This window comes from Dermacentor silvarum, chromosome 3 (genome assembly GCF_013339745.2).
Source record: "Dermacentor silvarum isolate Dsil-2018 chromosome 3, BIME_Dsil_1.4, whole genome shotgun sequence".
NCBI lineage: Eukaryota > Metazoa > Arthropoda > Arachnida > Ixodida > Ixodidae > Dermacentor > Dermacentor silvarum.
In genome coordinates, this window is record NC_051156.1 from 112,367,526 (window position 1) to 112,373,657 (window position 6,132).

Genomic DNA, 6,132 nt, shown 5'->3' on the forward strand with positions numbered 1-6,132 from the left:
AAAATTTTGAGATGAAGTAATTACGGGAATAAATTATTGCGTAAATATCGAAACATTGAACTCGCAATGATTGAGCTATAAATATGACAACTGACGCACGTCCGCACATTGAGCAGGACATGATTCAAGGCGTGTCTGTCACAATAATTGGGAGCCTAATTAAACTACATTGCAATTTCCGCCAGTAATTTTGAAGGCAAGTGTATTAACTTGAAGTATATTACTTTCTATGGTTCTTTATTAATTTTTGAAACTGGTACGTTGCCTGACGAGAGAACATGCGCTCAAAACCATCCACTTTAAATCCATGCCATAATTATGTGCAGTCACAGGAATAGTAAAAATTCATTGAATACACTTTTATTAGGATATTGCACACTGTCATTTCTTGTTCCACATTTTTCAGCCTTCTCAAGTAAAGGTGCATTAGCCTAGCTCGTATAGAAGATGTTTGACACATGTGTGAAGTGAGAAAAACGCCTAGCAAGTGCTTCGGGAGTGTCTGAGGCATATTTTTTGTATGAGGGATTTCTGGAAGAGACTAATACGTCTAAACAATGTGAAAACTTTCACGTTTGAAAATTTTGTCTCCCTGTAGTTGCGGCTTGCGCTTTCAATACTGTAGTAATCAAAGTTGGTGGTTAGGACGTTGGTGCCCCTTTGTACTGATTCCGCGGCAGCAATTCGTCTTTCTGATTCACTTGATGCAAAAGAAAACGAAGGTACAGATGGCTCCTCCTGCAGTAAAGGCACCTCGTGAAAACGAGCAACACACTGAGACGGTCATGGTCTGAGACGTCAGAATCGGCTAAGAGCCTGTGCAGTCCTTATTTTTCAATTTATGCGGGTTAATGGTAGTTTATACTTGCGGCTTCACCATTAATACACCCACCATAGCCAATCGGTGTCATTGCAATACGCTCGGTTAGCTTTGATTCGTTGTCCTAGCCCAGTTCATTTTCTACATGTATGTTTCTTAGTCATTTTCGGAGGCTAAATTTTCCACAATAAACCAATTTTTTATGTCAGCCCCATCCAGTAACCTCGATTAAAGTACATTGGTGTTGCAACATTTAACGCTTACATCTTCCAGCACTCTGCCCTAAAAAGGAAATATATCATCCAACTCAAAGGGTCAAGGTGAGATCCGTGGGTCGCATTCCCAAATCAGCTCGTACGGCTGAGCTCCTTGCAACTGCATTTTTCTGAAAGTCTTCTGAAGGGACCGGCTAAAGGCTGTCTAGTTTGCACAACAGGTAAGAGCGTATTTATAAAGCGAGGTACACCAAGGAAGAAGACTCATGTGCTTGCTGCGGTAAAGCTAGGGAAACGATGGAACATGCTTTATTGGAATGTGAAGAAATCTACCCAGCTGCAAGTCTAGGCTCCTCAGACCTTGAAGCCCTTGGGTTCATGGATAGCAGGGGGAACCTAAACATGCCCGCTATAGAGATTAGTAAGAGGCGGTTAGAGGTTTTGTGTCACCCCGCCGGGGTGGCTCAGTCAGCTAAGGCGTTCCGGCTGTAGAGCACGAGGTCGCGGGATTGAATCCCGGCCGCGGCGGCCGCATTTCGATGGAGGCGAAATGCAAAAACGCCCGTGTATTTGCGTTGTAGTGCACGTTAAAGAACCCAGGCATTTAAAATTATTCCGGAGCCCTATACTTACGGCATGCCTCATAATCAGAACTGCTATTGGCACGTAAAACCCCAGAAAGAAGATTAAGAGGTTTTGTGTCAGGAAAAGTAGGGAGACCACAAACAACGGAGACGTACAGAAACACAGTTCCAAGTAATGGCTGAAACATTTGGTGCTTGGAATTCTTTCTATTTGTGTGTTTTCTCAAAAATGTAGGTAGGACATTAGACAAAATAATAACAAGAGCTTGGTGGCGCTACCCACCACCCCGTTTCAAAGGTGACGCTCATAGCATTCATCCATCCATTGTTCATGTACACTTTTCTCGAAGGGGAGCATAACAAGCTGTACTGCCAGCGCTTGATAGCCAATTGTCGGCAATGACTGACAGGTTAACACTGCGTGCTGTAACAACACCGGGTGCATTAACTTTACTTTGTACTTCGTGAACAGCATCTAGGTGCACGCCAAAAGGGGCCCCGCGAAGCGAAATTTGAATTACTTCTTGAAAAGCATGCCAAGCAACTGTGCCAAATGTTATGATGAACGGTCGGCATCTTAAAATAGGATCTTGCGAAGAAATTTGAGCAAGAACAACGTAGCGATTGCAGCAATCACTTTTTCAAAAATTTGCAAGCACTAAACAAGAATAATTAGGTTCCTATATAATAAAACATCACTGGGCCTTGGGGCGGCGTATCGGAGCTTGGGGCGGCGTATCGGAGCTTGGGGCGGCGTATCTTAGGTCTTATGGGGTCTGAATACAGGGCGTCCCATCTAACTTAAGCCAGGCTGCAGGAGCTTGATGTGGGCGAGTTGGTGTAACACACTTGAAGAAAAACTGCGCAAAAGAGACTAGGACGAAAAGAAGACAGGCACAACAGACAGGCGTCTTCTTTTCGTCCTAGCCTGTTTTGCGCTGCTTTTCTTCAAGTAAGCTAGACTATTCAACGAAAAAAAAGAGATTAGGCAAACATGGTGCAAGGATACTATTATAAGACCTACGGTGATCCGTCGTCAGACCTCTGATGACGCCAACACCATAGGTCTTAAAACCGTGCCCTGCACCGTATTCTTTCTATCTTTCTTTTCGTTCAAGAGCTTGGCTAAAGTTATCTGGGACAGCCTGTATTACTCCTCCACAGAATAATGTGTTATTCTTTAGGTAAAAAGTGTTTATAAAATATCTGTAAATAACGCCGCTGCTAAATTAAAAGTGACCATGACTAGTTCAATTATGTCAGTGAACGTGGCTAGAGCAGTTTAAGGCGATCTTTTTTTTTTTAATGCGAAGTGAAGAGCTGATGAAAAATCAAACTTAGAGAAGGGATCTGCCAAGTATTCAAAATTATTATCTTAAACATTACAAAAATAAAAGGATCCAAGTAGAGCGTTAGTTGGACGTCAGTTGTTTTTAAATTACTTTTAAGTACAATTATTTCTGGTAGATATGAAACCTCTGGAGAGACACCAGTCTTGTTTATACAGTTTATGATGTATGATGGCAGTGAACACGTACATCATCTTTAGTTAAGATTAGTTAAAGTAAACTGAAACTATGGGCTCCTACCCTTAAGTTTCTTGATGCTAACGTCTAAATGCCGGTACAGGATAAAAGAAATACCTATGATGGATCACGAGGATGTGAGTGATGTGGTGCAACCCAAAATGATGTCAATTGTATTTTATCATGGCCTACCTAAAAGCGTTTGCGTTCGATTCCACCCAGATACAAATGTACCAAACTTTCTTTTCGACGCCATGTATTTACGGTGTTTACAGGAACCTCCCTGAGATAATTTGACGTCAGTCGTAGCATTTCTTGACTTGTTTTTACTCTTTCCACCGTTGGCCATATTTGTCCAACCATCGCTTGATAACGCCGAATTTTGTGCCTCATAGGATATACAGGGTTTTTAAGCGAACACTTTCAAAATTTTTAAATGTTGGCTGTGGCAGATAGCACAATTCTAGTTCACGAGCTGGACTACTTTAAGAGGTGGACATTACTTGCACAGAGAAGTGAAAAGCATAATCGAATAAGTAACACAAAATGCACTAATCAAGATTTTAACTAATTACCTTATGGCTCCTATTGCAATTTACAAATTCTAGCCGTGAAGTTCAGAAGGCTGATCCACTTGGAACGAATTCTCAGCATGACACCAGTTTCGAGATATTTCCGAACTTTGACGCAGAAATGTATTGGCGTTCAAGTTGCTTTCTTGAAACTGGTGTCTCGAAACTGGTGTCATCCTGAGAAATCGTACCAAGTAGATCCGCCTTGCAAACTCTGCGGCTCGAATTTGTAAATGGTAATATGGATCGTAAGGTAAATAATTAAAAACTTAATTATTGCACGTCTTAAATGGTCGATTATGTGTTTCAATTTTTTGTGCAAGTATTGTCCACTGCTTCGAGTAGACTAGCTCATGAGCTAGAGATGTGCTACCTGCCACTGGCAGCCTTTACACATTTTTGAACGTGTTCGCTGAAGCACCCGGTATAATACTTTTGCAATAGTAAACGTAGTACTGGGTCACAGGGGACGTAAAAAGCCAAGCAGACGCTTCCGAAGAGAACAGAAGCGCTCGGGGCACCTCTGCGACGCACTCAGCTATTTAACGGTGGTAGTTACGGTGTACTTTTTTCTAAAGTTATGCTATTAGTGGAAGCGGCGACTTTGTACTCATAAAAATTATTTAGGGCAGGAGGAGTGCGTCCCCTTGAACCTCGTCATCGTATACTACCAGTTGATTTTACTTACCAGCGATACCAAGCTAGGCTAACCAATGGCGAGCAGTTTCTTGCGAAAGAGACATTTCCTGAATATTACACTCAATTTGGTCAGGATTATTAACTTACATGAGAACGACTGCACTAATACCACACACAATTAGGTGTAGTTTAACACTTAGATGCTTCGATGTCGTCAACATTTTCGTGAAATTCTATTGGTAGTTCTTGTTGATCAAATCAGGTATCTTTGATTACGTGAATAGTGCTTTAAATCATTACCCCAGTGCAAGACCACGATGTCGATGAAATAATAATTTTCAACAACCACTAGTGAGAAACTTGTGTCGGACATAAAATACTCTCGTTCATTTGTGAATGGATAGCCCCAGTTTCCCTAGCGTCCATTGAAGGAGAGCTTCCGAGGCGTGGCGTAAACGACGCGAACGAAATTCGGCACTCACTAATAGAGCAACCCCAATAAAGAACTCTCATATCCACGAATAATAAAAAAGGAAGCAGGATAACATTGATTATTGAAAGGATAACATTTATCCTTAGAACTCACGAACTGCCCCTCAGTGGGATTCTTCGAAAATGGTACCCATATTTTCATATACTTTTTGTCCCGAACAGTCTACTCTATCCACTTGACCAGGAGAGCAAATTACTCGTGAGGACTGCTTCGTGCCCAGTATACGAGCTATATCACCAGTATGGTTATTGAAAAGCATGCCAATGTGCCGTTCATAATGGCTTCATGTATTTCTTTGTGTGTGTGTGTGTGTAAAATCAGTTCTGTAGTTTTCTACTTTGAACAGTCACATCACATGGTGGTTTGGGGGTGAATAGACTGCCGATATAGGTGCATGACAGATATAGGCATAAGGTAAAATTCGCGGTTACATCTATTTGAGGAAGGCACCGTCAAACCACATCGCTATTCGAGGCATGACTACCCGAATATACATGAGCAGGCATACCTTACAAGAAATACAAGTTTGGCATAGTACTGGGCCTCCACGTATAGAGTTGTAAGTGAAAGAGCGCTTGTTTAAGACGATTGTTTCGTCGGCGCATAAAACGAAAACGATATTCGCTCATTTCTTTCCATTGCTATGGGTGGCGTCCAAGCTTTGTTTGACAGCAGTCTCAGTATAAAGAACTGAAATGAGCTGCACGGAGTTTAAGCGTTCATATTACCAGGGAAATTTTCATGACAGTGTGCCACTAAATACGACTCTCTGTAGTCTGCATGCAATAGTGGATGTCTGAGCTACAGTAACCAAATATTTAGAGCAATTGAAAATTTACGTGACTTCAGCTTGAACATGATCACCAAGGGAGTAATGAGCGCAAATTACCATGAAAGGAAATGAGTTCAATATGTTCGAACACTATTTCCCTGTAATAATCAGGCGCCGAGGTGCAATCAGATGACATGAGCAAACGCATGTTCTACTAGTACATTCCGTGAAGATGACACCCTCGTTAGGCCAACGCCCGTCACACATGAGTGGCAGCACGCCAAACGTGACCTCAGTTGACACAGACGTTCGCATCCGAACGAAGACTGGTTTTTCCCGCCGATGGTACATAAGAAAACACGCACAAAGAATGCACAAATCCACGTTCCGTCGTCAGCAACGAACACGAGATGTTACCCTAGCTGAAACTAGGAGAGAGGAGAACGCGTGCCCCTGCATGTCGGTCTGGGGCTCCTATCTCCATCTCCCAGCGCGAAGCGCTCACGAAGAA